The 26,312-nt window shown below is 39.7% G+C and overlaps 1 long non-coding RNA gene across 1 annotated transcript; it reads left to right on the forward strand.

Moving 5' to 3' along the window:
* The first annotated feature begins 7,132 nt into the window (after nt 1–7,132).
* On the forward strand, nt 7,133–16,952 carry LOC148214936 (uncharacterized). Its single transcript, XR_015796885.1, has 3 exons — nt 7,133–7,707; nt 11,387–11,559; nt 15,240–16,952. It is a non-coding gene; the product is annotated as an uncharacterized LOC148214936 (long non-coding RNA).
* Nucleotides 16,953–26,312: the final 9,360 nt, after the last annotated feature.

A 26,312-nucleotide genomic window follows, 5' to 3' on the forward strand; every position in this document is an offset into this window, starting at 1 on the left:
AGGAGAACTGGGATTATTGATATAAATCCAGCCTTAAAAAACTAAAATTGTGGTTTTATTTATTAATAGAATATATATAATTTTTAACAATATTCATCTCTATTCCACACCCAAATTATCAAGTTTCTAGAAACTCTAAGCACAGGTGATTAATCTATCAGGGAGCCTCACCTCAGCCTCTCAAACTTCTGGAGGGCCTTAGCAAGGACATGTTCAAAACATTTTGCCCTTTTCTTAAAAAAAGTGCTTTCGGGGAGGCTAAGGGTAAGAATGGGAACAGAAAGCTTCTGAAAGGCAAACTGCTACCATTCCCATCTTTTATCCACTACTACTACCATCTGAAAAATGTCCCCCAAAGCACATTGCCATAATTCAGCGCCTTTGTTGCTGAAACTTTGGGGCAAGATCTCAGGCTACTGGGGTGTCATAAATACAAATGCTGAAGGCCTTGTGTTGCAGGTTGTCCATCCTTGGCCCAAAGTATTGAGCATTAATAAAATGCAGCATTACTCAGTCTATCTATTTACTCCCAATATCCTGAGCATTGTAAGGCAAAAGCAATGCAATCCTATGCCTATTAGACATTCTATATCCATTAGAACTTACTCTTAGGAAAGTATGCTTAGAGTTTCAGCTAGAGTACATTTGGGAATGTCTTCTCTAGGACATACTGCTGGCCTGATAATTTTCAGATGAACCCTTAAAATTATTGTTATTGTTATTATTTGTTTTTATTCATCAAAGAACAAATATTATTGTGTTTTTTTATTTTGTCTTGTTTTAACATGAGCCACCCAGAGTCATGGAGAAGAACGATCTATGTGGTCACTAGGAGTCAAAAACAATTTGATGGCACATAATCAATCACCTAGAGCAGTGTTGTCCAAACTTGGCCACTTTAAGATGAGTGGACTTCAACTCCCAGAATTCCCCAGCCAGCCATGGTGGCTGGGGAATTCTGGGAGTTGAAGTCCACTCATCCTAAAGTGGCCAAGTTTAGACAACACTGACCTAGAGTCAGTGTGGAATAGGGCGGTGCCTAAATTGAATGAGTTTAATCGAATTAAAAAAGAATCACATTTTTGACTGATGTTCTATGAAAATTTGAGTTCTGGCCAGAAACGTAGAAATTATCTAAATAATCTCCTCAAATATATTCCCACCAAAGTGGGGTTTTTTTGTTTTTTGTTTTTTTCCAAATTTTCAACAGGTACAGCCAAATATTTGGTTCTCATAAAAACTGTTCAGTCTGTAATGTGCTAATAATTACGGGGATGACTTTACAAGATCTTTTCCATAATCTATCTATTTTGATCACTAGATCTTTATATTTTATAATTTTTTCTAATTTTTTTTTCAGTTCTGCAAAGATTACTCTTCTCTTTTCAATTATTATTATATCTGGTATGTTGTGTTCCAGATAACAATCAATCTGTATGTGAAAATCCCATAAAATTTAACATCATTTTCTTTTTTTATATATTTTTTATTAAGGATTTAAATTATAATAGCAAAATCTAATACAAACTAAAAGAAAGAAAGAAGAATAGAAGGAAAGTGAAAGGTGCAAAGGAGAAGAAAAAACAGAAAATAGAAAGAAAAAAAGAAAGAAAAGTAAGAATATAGTGAGGAGGAGAGAAAAGAAATATATAAAGAAGTGACTTCCAACCTTCATCACAAGCATAAACAATTTTTGTAACTCTTTACCCCCTCTTAATTTACAACCAATGATCTCTTCATCCCATATCCCATCTCTTATCTATATAGACAAATCCATAAAGCATCATCTTTTCAGTCCTAGTGTCAGCTGAAAGTCCATTAAGGGTTATCAGAAATAACAACATATCTTATTTTAACCTTGATCAAATATACCAACTTTAGATTCCTTCCTTTTCCTTCTAACAGTTTTAATCTTTAGTCCATTCAAATAATGTCATGGAATTTGATTTTTTTTTTCATTTCTTCTTTGTCCCTTCTCACAAGATTCTTCAAAGTTTTAACAAGCCTCTTTTGTAAATCCAATATAAAATTTAACAAAATCATTTTCAACAGCTTTCTCAATTTTGTGATCATACCATATTTAGGAAACTGAGAAATTATTTTTTTGGCACAAATGCCAATGGATCATAGTGGCTACTCCATCATGATGCTATTTACAGCCAGTCTGAGCAATTTTGCTGCATCAGCTAATTGGATGCAGCAAAATGCAATCCACAGTTTCATCGTTTTCTTTTTCTCAGTCTTCATTTGCTGTTTGTTTGTTTATACTCGACTCCCAGCAACTCTGGGTGGCTTACAGTCAAAAGGAGAAAAAAATACAAAACACAAAAAAGAATCATGAATGGGCCCAGGAACAACGTATAACCAAAGAAAATCTATCTAACGTGGTCTCAGTCTTTGCTCTACACCAGAGCCTGGGAGAATAGCCAAGTCTTTACAGTAATAGTTTCCTGAACGTCATCAGGGTGGGAGCCATCCAGATCTCTGCGGGAATGTCAGTCCAGAAGGCAGGCACTGCAACAGGGAAGGGAGGCTTCCTGGGCCCCACAAGATGACATTGCTTAAGTGATTGGACCCAAAGCATGTCCACCCTGCCTGATTGCATTGAATGGGCAGAAACAGCTGGAGACAGATGGTCCCTCAAATAACCAGGCGTTATGCCATGGAGATTCTTTTTTTTTTCTTCCATATAGCTTCAAATCATTCATTCATACAGGTGGGATATTTTCCCATTATGTTTTGACCATTTACATCAAAGTTTTGTTTTAGTCAGGATATGAGTGAGAAATATCACTGACATGGTATAAATAACTGCAGATAATGAAGCTCCTTGAAAAATCCCTCTCCTGATGTTTACTGTTTCAATTTCTTTGCCGCTTACCGTCAAAGTTGTTTTCCATTTTTTCATAGCTTCTTTTACAAAATTCTGGATGCCAAGTATTTCCAAATTTTTCTGTATCCAACTATGTGGGAAAGAATCCAACACTTTTTTATAATCAACCCAAATCATTTGTTAAGTTAGTTTTGCTTTACTTGGAGTTTTAGTATCATTTAATCAGTCAGAAATTGATCTTCTGTTCCTTGTGAATTTCAGTCGTTAGTTACTTTTATGTTTAGGTAGATACAACAAATTTTGGAACTGTAGTTAGCAGTTTGAACATTGTGGGCAAACAGATTATTGGTCTGCTGCTTGCAATTACACCCTTATCTCTGTCTCTTATTATTAAAACATTCTACCAGTTGACAGCCATTCTTCAGCTTTTCCAATTTGTAATTTTTCATTGAATTGACTAGCCAATCTCTCATGGAATGTTGTCAGATGTTTAAGCCAAAATCCACATATTTCATCTTTTGCTGGTGCACTCCACTTCTTAACTTTCTATTCTATTATTTCATTTGTTTGTTTGTTTCATATGCCGCCCGACTCCTAGCAGCACTGGGTGGTTTACAAATTGTTTAAAACATTAAAAACAACAGAACACAAAAATGAAGTATAAAGATGGTGAGAGTGACAAAACCAGATGGGAACGAAGAAAAACAAGATCCAGAAAGTCCCTACCCTGCTGGTGTTTTGAAAGGCCTTAAAGACCTGGCTCTTCACCCAGGCCTTTGGCAAGGATTATTGAAGCCCCCTTGGGTTGTGTAGTGTGTTTCTTTTCATTCCTGTCCATTTTTCTGTTATCTTGCCATTTTTTACTCCTTTGTTTTTGTCTGTTATGATGTGTGTTTGTGTGTGTGTGTGTTCTTGTTTTTAATTTTTTTTTTTTAACTTATAAACTACCCAGAGTAGTTGGGAGTCGGGTGGTATATAAATGTAATAAATAAATAAACTTCAGTTTTGTTTGTGCTGATGTTATCAGTACAGTTAGCATTCTCAGCTAGTGCTCCCAAATCTTCCATTTAGATATCTATAAAAACTTTTGTTCTAAGGATAAATCTTTCTTGATCCATTAATCACTGTTCATCAGTTTCTGAGTCTGGCTATGTATGTTTCCAACTACACTATCAAACATCCTCTTTGCAATGACTAATATGGTATTTTTCATGTGTCCCCCGTCATGTGCCAGCACATCTGCTGGCATTAAAAATCCGGATGTTTCCAATGAGAGGGAAAATTTGGATATATAGCATACAAGAAAATATTTTCTCTGAAACTGAGTGAAGCCGTGCTAGACAAGGAATAGCTGAACTATGGGTCACAGCCTATTTGTTTGTCATGTTTATTCAAGCAGAAAACTGTTGCTCATGATGTGAGAGAGGGAACCACAACACGTGGAATTAAATGCTAAAAAGCATAGCAAAAAGGAAAACATTTAAATCCTGCCTTTCTGTGGCGGCACCGATGGCAGGGGGAGTCTCTCCCCATTTTGTCCATTAAAAACAAACCTACAAGGCTGGGTTGAAAGATGTGTTTGGCCCAAACTTACCTAGGAAGTTTCATCTCCCTGGTCCAAAGAGCACACTATGGAACAGGGAAGGAATCAAGGGTCTTGATTCTAAATGAATTCGCAGGTTTAACCTCCATCTTAATGGGTATCCCTAGCGTGTTTCCTTTCTTTCTCCCAGATGAGTAAATAATAAACCTGATTTGGGGTGGGGAGGAATAATTTTAGTTCTGAAGGCAACATGTGTATTCCTCTTATTTTCTTGGACATCACTGATAGAAATACAGTTACAGTATCTCCTTTGCACATATGTGCCCAGCACAACCACATTTCAGAGAACAGTGAAGTACAGGTAGCCCTTGGGTTATGACCCTCATTGGGACCGGAATTTCCATTGCTAAGTGAAGCAGTTAAGTGAAACAACACATGATCGCACCAGCAGCAGTCCTGGCAGTCCAGATTGTGGTCATTAGGCCAGGACAGTGCAGTTGTTAGGCAAGGACCTTATGCTTCTCATGTCCTGCCATGCTTGCCTCCGCTTCAATTCCCCCCGTCCGCCTATCTCCCCCCATATCTCTGCCCTTTTGGCCACCCTGCACAGCATGGCCAAATGAAAAGCTGCAGTATTCCTCTGCCACTGCCCCCCACTCCCCCAGCTGAACTTGGTTGTCATCTTCGCCTCCCTCACCTTCCATCCCCACCCATCCCGGCCCCAGTCCAGTCTACAAGACGAGGCCTCTCCTATGGCCAAGGCTCTGCAAAGCCTCTCCCACCCAAGTCCTGGCCAGCTTGGCCAAACTTTGCCACGGGGACCGTGAGCAGCAGCAGCAGTGGTGCCTTCCCCAAGGCAGATCCGGACCACGTGGTGACTTTGCAGGCAGGAACTCCCCAAACAGGGTGCACAACGTGCCCCGGGGCCAGAGCAGGGAGTGTCGGGTTGCAGAGGCGGAGCTGCAGCCGGGGCTGCTCCAAAAGTCTCCATATGAGCCTCAGGGCTGCCCAGTTACTGTTCACTCCTGCCTTGCCACTGTGGCACAAAGGCCAGAGAGCCACCCTGAAAGCAGCGCAAGCCCCGGTGGAGGGACTCACATGTTGGTGGCTGTGATGGACTGGAATGGTGGGAGGGGAGTAAAGAATGTGCTCTCATCTCCAGAGGAGCAAGGAAGAGATAAGCGGAGGAAACTGGCACCTCCCTAAGAAATTCCATCGGTGTGAACTGACTGAGCCTGGGAACTGGTCTTCATTCAGGGAAGATTCTCGTTAAGGGGTTGTAGCTAATAAACCTTGCTGGACTGATTCTGCATGGTCTCCTGGAGTTCCTTGGGCTAGCCCTGACAGCGGCTGCTCTTTATGGGGAGAAGCAGAACCAGGAGAAACAGAAGCTGCTGCGGCTGGCAGGCTGCGCTGGGACTTTTGCACCCAGGTGCCGGGCGAGTCCAGGGCAGGCCAGCACAAACCCCTGCCCATGGGGCAGGCACATCAGCATGGCCCCCAGCCAGTGGCGGGCTGAGACTGCTGAATCAGGGCAGGCCTGCCAGGAGCCTGGCGACTGTGGAGGCAGCGGTGGAGGTGAGCCCAGCAGAGGGGAGGTGAGCCGCAGATGATGACAAAGGTCAGCTGGGGGCGGTGGTGGCATACAGCGGCCTCTTCATTTTGGCCTTGCTGGGCAGGGCAGCCAAAAGGGCAGAGACAGGGGAGGAGATAGGCAGGTGGGGGGAGTTGAAATGGAGACAGTTCACATAGGGCAGGAGAACTTGACCATGGGACACTGTGATGGTTGTAAGTGTGGGCCGGTCGCCAAGCACCCGAATTTTGATCACATGACTGTGGGGACACTGCAATGGCCACAATTTTGAGGACCCATTATATGGGTTTTTTTAGCACCATTGTAACTTTGAACGGTCGTTCAACATATGGACGTAACTCAAGGACTACCTGTAAACAACCCTAGCTCCACATATCCCAATGATTCTGGTCTCTTTAATATCTCTAAAAAGTTTATCAAACGATACACTATGTGGAAAAGGGGGACAGTGGCCTCAATAGGCCCATGCGAAATGGCATGACTACATTCCACCCAGCAGATTGAGGAGTGATTGGTAGACTGTATTCGGCGACTGAACAATGTACTGGTTTGAATCTTGGGGAAATGCCATTTCCCCAAGATCAAATGATTGAACTGGAGAAAAGAGACTTGGTTGTCCTAGACACAAAGCAAACTTTACCTGCAATTACAACACATTGTCTGGAAAACTACTTATGATTAAGATTACTTAGGCTGTTTAGCTGCTCTGTAGTGAAATGATTTATAATGTCAGAGATTCCTGACCTCAGAATTGTTTCCACTATTCATGGGGAGAAGCAAGAGAGAAGGGCTTTCGGTTCTGGTGCTGTTTGGTGGTTTTCTTTTCCTTTCTTTTTTTTTCCTGTTTGATAGCCAGAAAGAGGCCTCCAAGCAGCCCTGGCTTACTGTAATCAGGGGGCAGTCTGGGAATGCCATGACTTCAGAGGCAAGAGGTGAAAGGGGAGAGGAAGCAGCCGCCCCTCCTTCCTTACCCTTTGGAGGAGGGTTCACGGGGTGTTGTGTGGCATGCAGAGTGGGAATGACTGTTGTTATTTTAATACAAACAGCCACCGACCTTTGTTTCTGGGCAATGCCCTGAACTTTGCTAGATGTCACCAGCACCTCGCCAAGCCAAAACAAATCTCAGGGACAAGCTGTAGAAAGAGAGTTCCTGTGGCAAAGATTGCAAAGGCTGAGTTTTGCAGAAGCCAACACAAGAAGGCAGATTCTGCATGCAGAAGCACAGGGAGCTCCAGAGTGTAGCAGCAAGAGGTTAAGCTGCACAAAGGAGTACAGAGAGGCAAGTGGAAACGCGCAGGCTGAGTGGTGGAAATCCATCGGGCGATTCGATGCATTCCAAGCCAACTGTCAGTTGCAAAAATGTTTACACTGGTTCGGCTTTCTATTGAGGCAGCTAACTGGGCTGTAGCAGCATGCCCGCCTGTCTCTCCAGCTGCAGTCAGTGCCCAAAGGCATCCTGAGGACAGAAGCATTAGCGCATGACGGAGAGGATGCTCCATCTGGAACCCGTCCACTTGGAAGCATAATTCCTTAGTGCATTGTGCTGGATTTGATTTCTCTTCAAAACCAGGTTATGAAATGAAGCTGGGTTGCCAGTGTGTGGCAGAACGGTCTTGTCCTTACAGAGCTTTCCTTTTTGGAGATGTGTGAAGCTTTCCTTTGCCCACTGACACAGCATAGTCCTCCTCTAAAAGGATCTGCATCGGACCTGGATCTTAAGCAGGAGATGGAAAGATAGTAAGCAACATGTTTTTCTGTTTTGCAGCATATTGTCGCGTAGAAACACAGAGCTTGTTAACAGGCATAGAGCCATAAGAATCCAATGCAGGATTTCAAATGAACACAAGCCTGAGAGAAGTCATGCTAGTTTCTATCTGAACACTTCCAGCAAATAATTATTTTCTTTTCTTTGCTTTTGAGTCAGTTTTGACTCCTGGTGACTGCCTTGACTAGGCCCTGTAGTTTTCTTGGCATGGTTTTTCAGAAGTGGTTTGCCATTGCCTCCTTCCTAGGGTTGAGAGAGAGTGACTGGCCCAAGGTCACCCAGCTGGCTTCGTGCCTAAAGTGGGACTAGAACTCACAGTCTCCTGGTTTCTAGCCTAGTGCCTTAACCACTACACCAAGCTGGCTCTCTAAATAGTTTACCCCCTCCTTAAGTAATTGGTTCCGTTGTCAAGCTGCTCTTATGGTTAGGAAGTGTTTCCTAACATGCAGCTGTAATCTGCCTTTCAAGTCTGTAGAAGCTGGATTGCTCCATGGACAGACCAAGGAAAACCTGTAAGAGCATGAACAGCACCACCCATGTAATCCATCTGATTTTTGCCTTCGGACCAGTTTATTTGGGCTGATAGTGTGGAGGATGCTTGTCTAGTATGTTATGTTGCTGCAGTGCTAGAATATTTCAAATTTTACGACATTATTTCCTCCAGATGATTAGGGATACAACTGTCATTCAGGTTGGGAATGATGAGTGGTGTACTCCAGTACACCTGAATGATATCAAATTATATATAATAAAACAAGGCCCTTGTGTTTTTAGTTGTAGTGAAACAAAAATTATTCAGCAAGTATAGCTCTTTTGATCCCAGTTAGAAATCCCCCATTAAAGGCTCAGAAGTTTGGCTTCCATTATATTAACCTTTATTAGATATAGAAGCACTTCTATAAGATCAGTGTACTTTTAGTCTTGGCCAACTCAGATGCTAAGCAGAGTTGGAACAGGTTAGTACCTGGAGGGGTCAGTTTCTGAAGAACAGTGCCCAGACACTAGAAGGGAGTGTGGTGTGCCCTAAAATGGCCAATAGAAATAATTTTGGGAGAAGAGAGAAACTACTATTTTAAACTGAAACAGGTAAGATGCCTCTGCTCTGAGCTGGGAATAAGACAAAGGCAATTTCATGAGATCATTGGCATTTAGAACCAGGTACCAGGGCATCTTTGTGCCAGTTAAGGGGATGTTAAAACAGGCATCAGGAGGCACAAGGGGGCAAATGTCAAAATGAATGTTATGCCATCATGTTGAAAGCTCCATCCCTTTTGTAAGCACATCATGAGGTTGTACAAACATAAGGAGCAGAGCTCACATCACGACTTTGGAACACTTATTTCATCTTGATTAAATCGTTGGATTCTCTGGATGTCTTTGAATCAGGTATGTGCTAGGGAGAGCTGTTCTGAATTAATCAAGTCCCCAATACTCTGGGTGCTTTCATATGAGTTTTCTCAGAAGAGAAGAGATCCTGTGGAAAAAAGGATACCATGGCTATGAAGAAAGAAAAAGAAAGACAGGTGTCAAGATATGCCTAATGGGTAGAATTTCAACACCCACAAAGCATTTTATCTTATTCTGCTTTTCTCTGTTGCACATCTATAATGCAAAGGGTTTGACACCAAGGTGTTGCTGGAACTGGAGACAGGCAAGGTTGGACATCTCAAGTTTCAAATACAGTCCCAAAGCTTTGGCACTTCTTGTGTACGATAATGAGGCTTACCCTCATTTGCTCAAACTGTATCAGTCTTAAAAATAAAGCAATTAATGGAGGTTATTTAATCCCATTGAGATACAATTAGGCCTCACGTATTATTATTTTTGAACTTAAGGGTAAAATGAAGACATTCTTTTCATACTTAATGATACTGAAAATACAGAACCAGACCATTGATCTATTTTATTTGATGCTATTTGCTCTCAAGGACAGCAGCTGTGCAAGTTTGGCAACAGAGGTCTTCCCCAGCTTTTTTAGTTAAGGAGTCATTCTGGCTCCTTTTACATATACAAAGCATCTCTTCTGCTATGCGGGCTCAAATTATACACATACACATACACACACACAAACATTAATGTATTTGTAAGCTGCCTAATCACAAAAGCAAGTCAAGGCAACACAGAAAAAATTGTAAAATGAAAATGAAAAGAAGGAGTAGGAGAAGGAGAAACCAATAAATAATGAAACAATAGAATACCAGTTGAAGAAGACCAGTTGAGGAAGACCAACAAGGATTAAAATATCATATATCTAGTGTGGGTTCACAAGTCACCTTGCCCCAGGGCCTGCTGGATAAACCAGTTTTTTAGAGCTTTCCTAAAAGACAGGGTCAGAGAAGTGCAGGCTTTGGGAGGAATGATATTCCATTTAACGGGTAAATATATATATGGACCATTTTTTGTGCCCTCCTCCCCCACCGCCCTCAGAGTAAGCATGCAAGCATGAGATGGACTGAGAAGTGGGCATAAGAAAGGGAGATGTCCTTCAGGGTATTCAATTTCCAAATCCTCCCGTGCAAAGCCTTGATTGACCCGAATGGATGAGGAGAGACAATTCAGAAGCAAGCAATTGGGGGATGGGGCAGAGGTAATCACCATCCAAATTAAGTTCTTTAAAGAACAGATGATCAGTTGCGTCTATTTAATATAATATTTAGTCTAATTCTGATTTGGACCCTTCGAATAATTTTCCATCACACTTTTCAGTTTAGTACCCTCTAGATGTGCTGGTTAATTCCAATTAGTCCACCCAGCAGAATTGCACTATGATGTGAAATAGAATGTAACACATCTGGAGACTGGGATGTAGCAGAAAAGCTTATTTTAAATTATTTTTGGGTAGGGAAATGCCTTTATGTATTCATTTGTTTATTATTAATATGTATTAGACACCCTACAGCAAATTGTTCTCAGAGCAATACAAAATAAAAACACAAATCATATACATATACAGCAAATCAGAAACATCATATAGGTCAAACAGTGTGCAAGAATGAACAGCACTTAGCCAAACAACAACAATAATACCAAAATAAGCGCCGTGCAGATCTCACTGGGTGTCCCATCACTGGAGGGCATTCATACAGAGGTCTCTTCTGTCCCTGAGTTGCACAGCCTGATCTCAGCATATCAGTAGAGCTTCTGATTAAATCTCAGGACTTGACTAAAAATATACCAAAAGAGGAATTATTTCAGATAAAGAGGTAGATCAGCTTTTTGGAGAAAAATAACAAAGAGTCTTTTTGGCATCTTAAAGATTAATCAGTTTATTATTACATACGTTTTCGTGGATCACAGTCCATTTCATGAGATATGTAGAGAGCACAATCCCAGGAAGTAAGTATTGTGAAACAGCAAAGCTACAGTAGATTTGGAGATTTTACCCAATTTCTCATGAATTTAACAGCAATTAAGGTTTCTTGGCACAAAATATAGGTTAACCAGTTCATCCATGCATGGAAGTTGGTGACATATCTTACTTCATTGTTAACTATTACAAATGATGATGATAATGCCAGTGTCAGTTAATATCCTAGCTGTAGTATTTTGCTAGTGACCAACTGTTTGCCATAAACTATTAGTCAAACTGTTTGCCATACGTCATTCTGTCTCACAGAAAAGGCAGTGAACTTATTCTCTATTGCCTTACAGGGCTGGACCAGAACCAATGAATTAAAACTACAAGGCAGGAGGTTTAGGCTAGACATCAGAAGGAACTTTGTGACTCCATGAGCTGTCAGTCAATAAAACAATAACTCAGTGGTGAGTTCTCTGCTAGATGCCTTCAAGCAAAGGCTGGATGGTCATCTGTCAAAGATTCTCTAGTAAGTCTTCATGGTCCCTTTTAGCTTTATGGTTCTACAAGTTTCCAGACTGCATTCAAAATCATACCCCTATTCTGTACAATCCCTATTCTGTACCAACCATCATAGTTTCCAGTCTAATTCAGACCAGTGGTGCATATGACCTAGTATAATTACTCTGTTTGGCAATGGGTTAATCCTTCATATGGTTTCAACATTGCTTCATATACTATGTGGCAGTGGTCTCTATGTAACATGGTATCTTCAGCTATACATCCATCCATATCTTTTATAACCACTTCCCCTTCCTCCTGTCCAGGTTGGTATACCTTTGTAACATCAGGTTGTTCATGTATCACTATGCCTTAAAATGTATGCTTGAAGCTGCCTTCTAGCTTTTGGATGGACTACACGGTAGAGTTTAAATATAACAGTGAATAAAGTGATTCTTGATGACTTTTTATTCCAGCTTCTCAGATACAAAGATATAGAATATTGGATCTTGGTTTTCATATATAACACATATACTTTACCTTTGAGCAGCAGTTCCTCTATCTTATATATTCTTTAATAAAATATGAAAAAGAAAAGGACATCCTTTAGTTCCAGACCACATCCCATCTGTCTCATATCATTTGAACAACAATTACTATTTTCCAAACCATCTTAAATAAACAGTAGTTTTCCTTTGGAATTTTGTCCACCAGCTCCACCAGCACTTCTACTTCTGCCCCCCTTCCCATTATGCAAAAGGAAAAAGATAAAGCAGAACAAAAAAGAGCACCAAATTGGTCTGCAGTGTCTATAATCCATTAACATTTGATCAGCATAATGAATATTCAGGCACATTAGTCCCTCATTATTCCTATTCACATGGTGCAATAAACATGTTTAAACTTTGCTCTAGAAGAAAAAAGTTCAGATGATTAAAGGGACCATTTGATTAAGGAATTAGAGGAAATAAATGCCATTAATGTGTTTCCCATGAGGGTTCACAGTGTTATCTATGTCTGTCTGTCTGTCTGTCTGTCTGTCAGTCAATCAATCAATCAACTATCAACTGCTCTCTGCATAAAGCAGTCTATCTTAGCTAAGGTTTTCATAAAGAATGCTTTAGGCAGACAGCAGGTGACAGACAGACTTCTTTCAGTACAGTTAATAAGTGCTTTTATATTGCAGAACTGTTTCAAGGCAGTTGTCAGGTGCTACCTATCTGGAATGAAGCCAGGGATTGATGTTTCACTGTTGATCCATGAGGAGAATGATGAACCTGTCTCCTGTCTCTCGATGTGCCCATGAGATTGAGTTGATATGGGGAATTGCTGCTAAAAGCCAGCGGCTTTCAGGATGACAGAAGGCTGATGCCAACAGTTCTGCAATGCATTGGTTAGACAAGCAGTTCTTGCCTGCAGCAGTGCCTAGAGGATGGTCACAGCACTCATTACCTCTTGTTGAAATTAGGAAGTTGTTCAACTCACTGGAGGGAAAGGAGCAAAGAAAGAAGATCTGTACAGTTTACTAGAATAGTCCCAGGGCAGTTTTAACAATACCTACCTATTAGATTGCTTGAGTATGTAAATCTGTCCAGATAAATTATATCAGCAATTCTATAACCCTGCAAGGAAGGCCAACATTATTATCCCACCCCATGCAGATGGGAGGCAGGGAGTTTTGAATTTGGATATTTACAATTCACAGGTCTATTGTCTACCAAATATGTTCTACAAGTTTGTAATTCTTGTGGGCTTTTGGTTGTCAAAACTATGATAAAGTTTTATCTCCCCTTATACTATGGTATATCCTGATTCAGTCAGAGAACATAACCTGGGCCAGTTCATTGAAAAACTCTCCTACTGAATGGAGGACAATTCATACAACTGTATTGGCATATGATGCTTTGGCAAAGTCAACGGATCTTTAAAATGCAGTTCACATGCTTTATGGACAATGCAGTTACAGCAGGACAGTTCTGTTAATTGTACTGGATGATGATCACATTTCTTTCTTTCCTTCTTCTTTCCCTCCAGTGAGTTGAACAACTTCCTAATTTCAACAAGAGGTAATAAGTGCTTTGATCATCCTCTAGGCACTGCTGCAGGCAAGAACATGCTTTCCCAGGATATATCATGGCAAGAGTCCAGCATGACCATTCTAGCCCATATTAGCTATGACCATTCTAGCCCATTTAGGTTCACACAGTATGGAGACAACATAGGCTATGGCAGATATTTACCATTTTCAGTGAGATCATTAATGAGACATTTCATTATAAGGCAGAGATGGGTAACCTGGTGCTTGCCACATGTTTGGGAGCACAACACCAACAGTCACATGTCATTGGCCATACTGGCCTTACTCATGATGAAGGTTGTAACCCAAAACATCAAGGGGGTGACAGATTACCTAATTTAAGACCTCTTGAAACAAATATTCTTAGCTATTCAGTGATCTTCTTTCCTTCCCCTTCTTTGATATGGATAGTGTTCCATTTGTTCTTCGTACCAACAGAATTTAACTTTTTTAACTTTGCAATGACCTGAGGCAGAGGTGAAGCTCTTTGTAGTGCCATTTTCATTCTATAAAGGTGTCTTGAAAAGAAAAAGAAATAAACCCTTATGGCTTGCATTTGTTTCTTCAAAAAACCTATCAGAATGAAACAATATTCAAAACATTGCTTAGCCTAACTAAGCTTAGACAGACTTCAGAGAGAGAATGCAGTTCCCCTTGCTTTTCTATCTCTTTTTATTTTGCTTTTTTTAAAAATGTATTTGGGAACCACAATCTTTTCCTCAACTATCTCCAAAAGCAGGGTTTTTTCCCTCAGATATCAAAGACAGTTTTGCTGAATTCCATGACATGGTTATAGTTATTAGTATTACACTTCTAGCAAAATGTGGTTGTCACCAATGGAAGGACTCTTAATTTTGAATTTATCCTGAGAAATGATAACTTGCCATCCATTAATGAATCTGTCCCCCTCGGTTCACACCTCATGATAAACTACATTTTGTTGCCACCATGATTTGTGTAACAACCCAATGGCCTTATTCATATCTTCTTCTAAACCATAAGCTTACCTTGGTTCACACATCATGCTAAGCCAATACCAAACAAATTACAATCTGGCTTAGTGTGATTACTCTGAAGCCCTCATTTCCCAAGACAAAACATGTAACCATTATTTATCTCCCAGGATTCTGAGATCTTCACCCAAGGTTCTCCAGATGTTGCTGTGCCCAGGAGAAATGTCCTTTTTTTCCAGAAAAAATTATTTCTCTAGAGTAGAAGAATGCCCTTCCCTGCAGGGCTTGTCAATGCCTACATTATAGTCTAAATGATGCCAGGTAGTGACAGTTTCATTTGTCCACATATTTTTCCACATATGTCAGTGTTTTTAAAACCTTGCTTTCTATTGCTGCTTTATGATTATGATTTTATGCTGCATTTATTGCTACTGTTATTGCTGCTCCTGGTTTTCTTGGGTGTTGTGCTGTTCTCTACATTGGCTTTTATACTGTTTAATTTTTTAGTATCTTTTAACTGACTGCATGGTGCCCAGGAAACAACTGTTATTAGCTGTTAAAGTGCAATAAATGAATGAACATTAAACAGACCTTCTTTAATAAACTCTGGGCAACCTCTTGGCATGGATGACAGACAGCAAGGTGACTTTCTCCTTCTGCCTCGCCACCCGTTTACAGGGCCCTGCTGGAACTGTCTTGCCACTCCCTTTGAGGACTGCTAGAGTTCCGACCCTACTGCCATCCTTCTGGAAAAGGAAGAGAAAAAAAGAAAGAAGAAAAGGAAATGGAGCTGCAGCTTATTCACTGGGAAAACCTGCCACTGCTTTTTCTCTTCAGATCAGTGAGCAAGCTGGAAAAAGGAGCTGGCAAATCAGCCAGTGATGGCTGAAGCAGGCAGGTCGCTGGGGACCGATTGCTAATGTAAACAAGGAAGCCACCTGATGTGACTGGGTCAGATAAGACAGTCGTCACGTTAAAAGCAGGTGTTTCCTGCACAAAGTCCTTTCCAAGTTCCATCTTTAAGTAAAAACAAACCCAACCAATGCTCAGGGATAGAGGTCTGGTCTACGTGGGCCTGGAGTTTATACTACAGGCCTGGGAGGAAGCTGCTTCCGAGCAGTTCTCTCTGCCTAGCCCCGTAACTGCACCTCTGTGCTTTCATTAATGGACAGGTTTGGTTTCTTTACAAGTTTGCACTTAAACACATAAACAATACGTGGCATAAGAGGAACAAAAATTGCTGAATGCTCCCAGCAGCACATAGGGACTTCACAGGTCACAGCTATTTTAAAACACTAGGGGATGTGAGCAGGAAGCCCAAAGGAACTATTTCTTTTTTAGATCTATCAAAAAGCCAGGTCAGATTTTTTTTTTAATGAGTTTGTTGTCAAGGGCTAATTGTCTCCTGGGGTAGAATACAGAGAAATGTTCAGCAAAATTGGATGTGGAGAATCAAAGTCCTTTAAAAATGATGCTCCTTCTCAGAGTTATGTGTCCACAGGAATATGCGCACATTGCCCTGAAAAACTGAAAAGGAGGTTTTTGTTTTGTTCTGTATTTAAAAGGAATGTAAAATGACATTAGCCCAACATTGTTCCCTATGTGTTTTCTGTCATAACTATAACCACAATGACAGTTTGATTTAGGCCAAAGGAGAAGTCAGTGTTTGAGTAACATTCAACCTGGAGGAAATTTAACATCTGAAGTTTAACCTCAAGTAGAGGGCAGCAGAATGATTTTTAAAGCTGTCCCAACTTGCTTTCTCATCTCTCTGCAAGTCTGCTAATTTTTAACTTTGTCAGTTTCTGCAGGTTGTTTTAAATAGGAAAACAATGAGGAAATTAAGACACATAAACATGAAAAACTCCAGGTGCCCCATTTTTATATAGTACCATACATTAATTATGAACAGAATAACATTTATGACTTTTTATTGGTAGACTCCACTTTGAATATGATAAGGATAGACATTCTTTCAATAAATAATATAAGGAAAGAAAACCTTTTGAGGTCCCTACTTAATTAATACTGTATCCATGGAAATGCAAGAGTATTTTAATGAGAAAATACTGAGAGAAGCAATAAGCCTTGAGGGCATTTTCACTTTTGCTTATGTACCAGAATGTCAAGGAAGTCAGCAACTGTGGCCACAGTCTTGACAAAAAATGATATAGAAACAGAAGCATTATTTCATTCAAACAGTAATACTGGACTTTTTAAGTACTCATAGCATGTTTGGTTTCCATTTCTGCAGTTACTTGTAGGAACATCCAGAAGCAAGAGAGGACATCCTTATATACCTATAACTGTCATATAGAACAAGAACAAAAAGGATCTAGTTTTCCAAGTTATCAGGATCTACTTTTTGTTTGTGTTTTAACTAGAACCTTAAGATCCACCAGCTGTCCTACTAGATATAATCTCAGAAAAAATCAACAAGAAACATCATAATTTAATGAGATACTGTATATGCTTACAACAGCAAGAATAAATTTTGCTCAGTACTAGAAGAAAGACACAATTCTGATAATATCTGATTGGGAACTCAAACTTGGAGAATACGCAGCATTGGTCAAACTAACAGTATATATACACAATAGAAGTTTAAATTCAAGCAAGAATGGCTCCCGTAAATACGTCAGGCAGCATGGCAAATACTTATAACCTGGCTTCTAAGGGGGCCTAAATGTCTACAAATATTGCAGATTAGTAGATGTATAAAAAAGGAGGAGTCAGAAACCCAATAGTTCTTTTTTTTATTTTCCTTTTCCTTTTTTCGGTATTTTAATTCTTGTTAAATTTGCTCCATTTAGCTATTCTTTTCCTTTAACTAACACGTAAATATATACAGTATGTATGTGTGTGTATACACACACAAACACAGGCACACACACACACACACAATACAATGGAGACTTTAATATTAAGTAATCAGCTGAAAATCAAACCTCTGTTATACAACAAATACTTTGATGTGAGTTGTAGTGGTTTTTGTCAATGTTATACTCAATTTTGGATGAAAAAGCCACATTTTATGCTTGTAAAACTGACATCCTAAATTGATAGAATACTTTTCTCTCTTCTCTATTTTCAGTACTCTAAGCTATCTAAATAATAGAATGTTAATAATCTTTAATCATATTATATAAGCATCACTGTATTGAAGCAATCCAATACATCAAGATTTATAACAACACAATAAAAAGGGGAGAAAAAACAATTCACCAGCTGGAGCTAAGAACCAGTGGTTCAAATCCAAGGCCAGGGGGATTAAAGAGCAATCTAGCTCCCTATTCCGGATTCCCTCCTCCCATCCCAGTGCCTTTCTATGCCTGTAGATAGGGTTGGGGAACTTTTTCTGAAATGATAAAGGATTTGCAGTTGCCGTTCTACTGCTGACCTAACCTCTTCTTTTGAGCCTACTGGATGCCAAAAAAGGGTGGGAGATAATTGAGGAAGCCAAGCACTACATTTTATCAGCCCCTGCTCCTCTAGCATTCAAGAGAGCTTGATTTGCAATTATTGGTAGGCAATGACACTTCTCTAAGACAATGGCACATACATGCTTATTTATTAGATATATATCCTATTCTTTATGCAAGAGTTCAGTGTACATGGAATCACCCTTCATTTTATTCTCACAACAAAAACTCTGAGAGGTCAGCTAGTCTGACAAAATGACTGCCCCCAAGTCACCCAGTGAGTTTCCATGGTGGTGAGAAACTTGAATCCCAGTCCTAATCCAACATCTTTGCCATGACACCAAACTGTCTGGTCAAAGCAGTTGAGTCTTGGGGAAAATAAGTTTCCTTATATATGCCAACATGCCATCTTGCATCCATAGTTGCATACGAGCTGTCCCAGAAGGTACAAGACCTTCCTTGTTGTTTGGATTACATTGTTGTTGGAGCAAGATCAAAGAGAGATTTGGAAACTGAGAGAGAGGTGTACAGGAGTGTAGATGATTTGGAAAGCAAGGAATACTTTTAAGACTCACAAGGGGATTATGGAGGGTTAGAACCTTTTGCATATCCAATGACATCATTGGTTTGAAATAACCAGAACTATATAGTTATTGTTCTTTACAACATCTATAAGCGAATTCTTTGTAACTATAAAATAAGTTCTGATCCAAATTCCAAATCACACGGAATGAGGTTTTCCAATTTTCTGTTCATGAGAACTGTGGTTCATAAGAAGGTATTTTGTTATTATTTGAGGTAATCACTGGGAGCCACTTCTTGGTTTGGATGTTCTTTCAAGTCTGTAGAAAAGGTTCTGATGTCCTAGCTCTTTTTTTTTTTTTTTTGTAGAATTTAGATGGAAAAGATATCAAAGGACTGTGTTCTACATCATAGTAAGGAGGAAGCCTCAGTTCCTATATTCCCATAATATACATTTGAACAAGGAGATATATTGTCCATGTCTGACCATCAGGTCACATTAACTAATATCATAGAAATTTACTATATTTAGACAAGGAAAGATTAGATAGAACCATCTCAAAGCAAATGAGACATTTTCCCCATTCTGATTGTTTGTAACACAGTAACAGTGATTGTTTATGTGAACAATCCTCTTGAGCTGTGGGGCGACAAGTTATCATACATACCATAAAATGTTGTCAGCCAGACACACTAGATGTCAAATATAACTTTCAATGCCTTTGGCCATGCTGCCAGGGAATTATTGGACTAATGTCTTACATATCTGGAGGACACAGGTTGGAAAAGGATGTAGTTGATGCTAATAACATGCTTTGATCCTTAAACTAACTTTCTGTCATAGGGTTCTTAATATATTGGGGCCTCCTTATCAGAATCAGGTAGTTAATATTATAATCGTAGAGACCCTTTTCATATTCCTTTGAGACTGTCAAGATTTTATCTTTGTGCATGATTGGCAGGCCTGCCCATGGTCTGTTGATGTCTTCCAGAATTTCAAGACTGCATGACCACCAGCTACATTGTTTGGGAATTCTAAGAATGGTGATCTAAACATACCTTGGGGCATCAGATTGCAGGTGGCTACTTTAATAATTAGCAAGTCATTCAGTAGATAAAATTCTAAGTATGGAATGCATTATTTTGTAAGGGCTCAATAAGGTGCTAATTGAGAGTAGTATTGTTCATTACGGAGATACCTATTGCTCACTGCCCTACTATAACTTTGATCTAAATTCTAAATTATTTTGGGGAGTATGTGTTTCTGATATTTCTCCAAAAATTGCTCATAATCTTTTCAGTATTTTTGTTAGTCTGACAATATTTGTCATCTTGAAGCCACATTTTGCCAAAAATTAAGCATGGTTCAGTGTTGGTTATTTTATTTCTGCAGGAGTGAACCATGATTTATATGTTGCAAATCTCAGATTCATTCCCTGACATCCTTAGTAGTGGAAAAATTCCTGTCCAACTTCCTGGAGTGCCACTTCAGTTGGTATAGCAAATGTTGAACAAGATGGACTAATCTTATAATTATTTAGAAGATTATTTTTTAATTTTAGCCACATAGTTTAAAACATTTTAGTATATGGCGTGCTACCACAATAGCTGCAACAGTTGACAGATAATTAGAACAATTAATTAGCTAAAAAGATCCCCTTGATTAATCACACAACGTGTATATATTGCAGATGGCAAGCACCATGCAAAATGTGGCTTCCTTTTTTTGCATAGAGACGTCTCTTTTTAAAAAGGTGCTAGCTATATAAGAGATGCACAATGCTTCAGAAACATTATTTTGTCATATGCAAATCAATAAATTGCCTGAAAATTGGATGATTAAGAGAAATATTAAATTGATGAATTGGATTGCAACTCTAGGCAATATCAGACTAGAAGCTGGAAACGGTCCAGGCCTTCTTCGAACTGTGAAGGCATCACTTCCACTATCATGCAATAATCTGGATAGGCCTCTAAACACAGAAAATGCTTCAGCGTTTTGATTGATCATGAAGCCTGGTTGCTTGCTATCACTTTCTAGCTCATCTTTCCTCTGCCTCCCATCTTCCAAAGGACTGCTCCTATTGAAGATCTGCAGTGCTTCCTTTCTGTTCCTTTCCCAAATGGCAGATCTATTCTTGGAATGTCCGGCTACAGCTATTGACGTCAAAATTACTCAACATTTGTTGTCAGGAAGGAGTTTATTTGCATCTGAATAGAAAAGCTTTTTAATGGTTGAGAAATGAGATGTTACACGGGACAATGTCTGGAAAGGTTTTCCAGAGTAAATGTGAGAATAGACACATGTTCTGTTAAACAGTTCTGTACAAGTATGGAAAAAATGTGTACTAAGGGAGAAGTCGCTAACAAGCCAACTCTGTTTTTTTCCTTCTGAGGTTCCACACACTCCCTAGCATACGATACACATTGCACTATTTCAGCTTCCTGCTTTGAAGGAAGGACAAAGACAGCTTATAAAAATCAACGGGCTGCCCTTGAAAAAATATCTGCAGATCGAAAGTGGGGCATGTCATAGGAGGTGGGTGGGAAGGAGCAGCACAGCTTGGTTAGTTCTTTACAGATCACCCGCGTTCTTTGTGCCTGAAAAGGAGAGGGGGGAGAATCAGCTTGAACTGGCTTTGACCCTCCTAATGTCCTAATGCTCAGCAAAGCAAATGATTAGATTCAAGACAAATGCTTGTCTTCTGCTCCTTTGGGATTAGTCCTTTTTTTGTACAGCTGAAGTCAGCTTATAACTTGCCTCCTTAGGTAGGAAGGTAGGTAAGCAAAGCATTTGGACAAAAACTTCCAAAGAGCTTTAAGAAGAGTATTTAGAGCTTAAAAGACAGAAATATACCCTATCAGTCAACGTGTGCTTTAGCAGACTCCACAAATTGCACTACTGATATTCGGGCTACCAGATCTGGGCTGCAAAAATCCAGATGACCACTACTGATATTGTTATTAAAGTAATAGTACGTTGCATATTTTAGTACTGTATTCCCAACTGATTTACGACATAAAAATCATACAAGAAACATTTTTGTAAAATTATATATTCTATTCAGTACGAACAATACTGTAATTTAAAATGTTTTCTATAAAATACAATTTCAAAATATGTATCGGCAGCTAATATCAGTTTTAAGTTTAAAGCTAGAGAGAGCAGATGAGTTTTAAGTTTAAACTCTCCCAAGAGCAACCTGAGCAGGGTCATGAATGTATTTGTGGAAAGGGAAGAAGACCTTACCTATCTCTCATACTTACTGAAAATGATCTTAAACACAGGCACGTTTGTAGGCAGCCTTTGAAAGAACCGAGATCCTTTAAAACCTTAAAATTTTAACATTAAATTAGCACTTTGAATTAGGTCCAAAACCACACTGGCAACCAAAGCCCACTCTGAATATCTCACCTAATGAGGTTTTGAGTATCTCATTCTGTGACAGCCGAACCAAGTGAATGTAACTAGTATCAGCGAAACTGAGGCCAGGTCCGCCTTCCTTAGGGAAAGGCCGGCTCTACACCAGAATGTTTCTTTGTGGGAAGTACAGTAATGCTCATTTTCCAAAACACGACTACTGCCCAGGAGCACATGACAGTGCAATATCCATAAAGTTTATAACATAAACACAAGAAAAACACAGTCATCTTATAACTCTGGGAAAAGTAGGGAATTCAAGCAAAGCCATCTTCTTTTAGTGACCAATAATACTGCAGTTGCAGGCTTGAGTTTCTGCTGCATACATTTTGTTCTTTTAGACCTGTTACGCCAGTGAATGCACATAGGATCAAAATATAGTTCTTTAATTCATCTGCATTTGTTGTAGGCTTAAAAAAAATCCTGGCCACTGATTTGGTGTGAGGAGAAAAAATAAGGATGTCCTGGCCTCCCAATTTCTTTTGGCAAATTGCCTGCTGCCTAGCCAAGCTCTTGAAACCATGGTTCCCTCAATTTTTCCTCCAGCTACTTTACTTAATACAGAACTCAGTCACCAGGATGATCTCTGGAAAAAAGCATGGACCAGTGTCCACAGGGTATGGTTAAAAAAATCAAGATGGCAGCCATGACAGTGTGATTGAAGTTCCACCCCTTTTTGCACATGCAACGTACATAAAAAACAGAGCTTCAGTTGTGCCATAGTGGTTCCCATCTGAGTTTTCTGACCATACCAAAACACACCTAGGCTGAAGGCTTTACACTGGCTGCCAGTTAGTTTCCAAGTACCTTTATGCCCTACACAGTTTAGTCCAAGTTACTTAACAGAATAACTTACTCTATACCAGTGTTTCTCAACCTTGGCAATTTTAAGATGAGTGGATTTCAACTCCCAGAATTCCCCAGCCAGCCAATTCTGGGAGTTGAAGTCCATTCATCTTAAAGTTGCTAATGTTGAGAAACACTGCTCTATATGATTCATCTTAAAGTTGAAGTCCATTCATCTTAAAGTTGCTAAGGCTGAGAAACACTGCTCTATATGATTCATCTTAAAGTTGAAGTCCATTCATCTTAAAGTTGCTAAGGCTGAGAAACACTGCTCTATATGATTCATCTTAAAGTTGAAGTCCATTCATCTTAAAGTTGCTAAGGCTGAGAAACACTGCTCTATATGATTCATCTTAAAGTTGAAGTCCATTCATCTTAAAGTTGCTAAGGCTGAGAAACACTGCTCTGTACGATTCCCCACCACCACCACAACATGAGTCTGAGGTAGATCCCCTCTACTTGCCATAGCAAATCTTCTGGCAATTTACGATTAAGCTTCTTCTGTATAGGTTCCACTTTTTTGGAACGCCCTCCCTCTTGAGTTGAGGGACCAAACCTCTCAAAGCCTTTGAAAACACATCTCTTTGGGCAAACATTTAATTATTTTATAGATTTAATCAATACTTTCATTTTTAACTGGGTCTTTGTGATGTAACAAGATACGGCCTTTCCCTAGGAGGAGAGCTGTGCTAGACAAAAAGGCCAAGCTGAAGAAGATAAAAGAAAAATAGCAGTGCTTTTCATCCTAAATTCATAGGTGTTTGACGGGAAAAAAACCCCAAACCCCAAGAGAAACAGCCACACTGTTAGGTAAAGAGAGGGAAAGCAAGACAGGACCCTGGGCAAGAATAGGCAGGGGGAGGAGAAACCGGCATTTCAGTGGTGGCAGGATCAAAGTCCCCCCATTCTTCAGATGAAGGAACTGAGATGACCTAATCAGCTGTTGCAGGAGTTACTACCGGTATTGGCAGGTATGAGGAATTTCAAGTACAACAACAATTGCACACCTATTATTAATTTGTTGCAGGAAATCTAGACATCTGTTTTCAAGGCAGCATTTCTTCTGTTGCAAGAATACATGTTTGTTTTGCTTTGCTGGGTGGTATTTTTACTCTGCTCCTCAGCTGACAAGGCTCTGAGAGCAGCTTGTAGAAAGTATTGCATTCAATAGCAGCCAACGAAACAGAAAAGCACTTAATCATACAAAGAACAGAATACAGCTAAAACCTAATTTCTAAAAAATCATGTTAAATCCAGCAGAATTACTATCTGGCACCTAATAACTTTTTTTTCCCTATCCAGCACTGAAAAATAAAGTTGGTGGTAACACTGGCTAAACCTTTATGACACATAATTCACATGCCAGTGATATGAAAGAAGCGGTGGGAGAAAGAAACATGGGAAACGGAGCCTCAATTATTTTGTTCTGACTATATAACTGAGAAGAAGTAGGAAATATTTGTACCGTAAAGATATTTTCAGCAAATAATTACAACAAAGGGGGAAAAAATCACACTATGGTAACCTCTCTGACAAGGGAGCCTCATAAGTGGAGTGCTAGAATATTGTGTAGCATTTAGGCTCAGTATTTTGTCAAAGGCTAAATGCAGTTTTCTTTCGCTCCACAATTAGCATTGCAGTTGCAGAAGTGAATATGAGGAGGAATGTGGTTATACAAATGTTATGAATGGCAGCAAGTGACTTCCTGTGCAAGAAATATTTATGTTTACTGACACCATTTTGTAAATGTATACATTCTTCTTGCTCCCCCCCCCCCCACAAGCCCTTGTGATTCTGCCTAAGTCAATGTTCTCCTACTGTATCTATAAAAAACAAAAAAACAAAAAACAGGCTTATAAAGTAGGTTTAAAAATCTGAAAATCAGAATAATGCGTAACACTGATTGTTTTGCATTATCATTTGGCTCAAGGGGAATCCAGGAACCAAACAGCAACAATATGAGAATACTCCAATCAAAGTAACACTGACTGTTATATTTGTAAGAGGATTCTCTTTCAGGTTCTACTAACTGTGACATGGAGAAGCGTCTCTGTTTTTGTAGGTCACGTTCTCGTGATGTCGCCTTCATCTCATCCACAGTCCACCATGCAGGCAGAGTGCATTAAATTTAGCTGTTCCATTTTAGAAGTAGTATTGCTTGTATGAACAGTGACTAGTGTCTCCACAATAATGCTGCTGTAGAGGTTCTGCTTGATTGAACAACTTGCCATCAGTGTACATGGACATCCAACCACATGGATCAGCTAGTTCAGAACCACGTGGTCTAGCCCTCTTTTAAAACTTGTATCTTCCCTTAGGGGAAGGAATTGGTGGCTTTTTTCTCCGCTGGTAGGTGACACCAGAGAATCCATTGATTGCTTTCCTTAAGTTGTTGCACAATACATTTGTGAGGAGGCATAAGTTGCTGGCCTGGTTGGCGAGACAGAGTAGGATCAGCAAAGAAGGCAGTGGAAAGGATACTGGCATATTCATTGACTGAAGGAGCTCATGTTAACACAGTGTGAGGAACAGCCAAGTATTCCCAGCTATTGCACATCAGATCCTACAAAGAGATACATGATTAGCAAGTACACATTGAATCTTTTCTGTCTGTTCTCAGGAATGATGATCCTGAAATGTTTAATCTTTACACACAACATAGAAAGAAGAGATTACAGAGTGGTCAAGGTGGGACGAAGAGGAGGAAGAAATATACGTGCTGCTACTTTGCCAAAAAACCTGCCATAAATATAGCTTATGAATCTAACTCTATTTTACCAGTTCCCAACTTTCAAGTTACCTCAAACAATCTGGTAAATTGTACCAAGGTCTTGTTTTATATTCTGTGGCTCCCAGGACTGACTTGAAACCTGATGCTGGCTTCTGTGTTTGTACTGAACAGTGACTCTGTTTACTGGTAAACATTAATTAAACTTAAATTCTCCGTGCTGCCTTTAAGTTCAGTTCACCTTGCTAAACCACAGGTTGCATGTTGCAGCATCCACTTCACAGCCATCAGACACACAAGTGCACCCACTGCCAAGGATGGGGCCAAAAGGTTTTTGGTGACTTCAGGCATCCTTTTCACCTCTTAATAGTCCCAACCCTCAAAAACTCAGATCTTCTTTCAGAGCTACTCCCTTTACCACACATATATTTTTGGAATGCAGTCCTCAATATGTTCCACAAAGTCTGGCATGTGTTGAGGAGACCCCACCTTGAATATTGAGTCCACCCAAAGCACCAGATTTCAAGAAATATTCAGAGAAACAGGAGCAGTTTCCAGAGAAAGACAAGGACAATTGGGGGATGAGAAACTAAGTGCTCTGAAGTGAAACTGAAGGAACCAGTAACATTTAGCTCTAGAAGAGAAGATTAAGAGTGTATATGGTAATATGCCCCAAATATCTAAAAAAAAATCACCCAAAAGGCCATGTTCTCTATCATCCTAGAGTGCAGGACATAGAATACAGGTAGTCCTTGGTTAACAACTGCCTTGTTCAGCAACTGTTAAACTTAATGATGGCACTGAAGAAGTAG

Source organism: Python bivittatus, unplaced genomic scaffold, assembly GCF_059951505.1.
Source record: "Python bivittatus isolate LINGU-HERP-01145 unplaced genomic scaffold, Pbiv_v1 ctg000480_np1212, whole genome shotgun sequence".
In the NCBI taxonomy this organism is placed as follows: Eukaryota; Metazoa; Chordata; class Lepidosauria; order Squamata; family Pythonidae; genus Python; species Python bivittatus.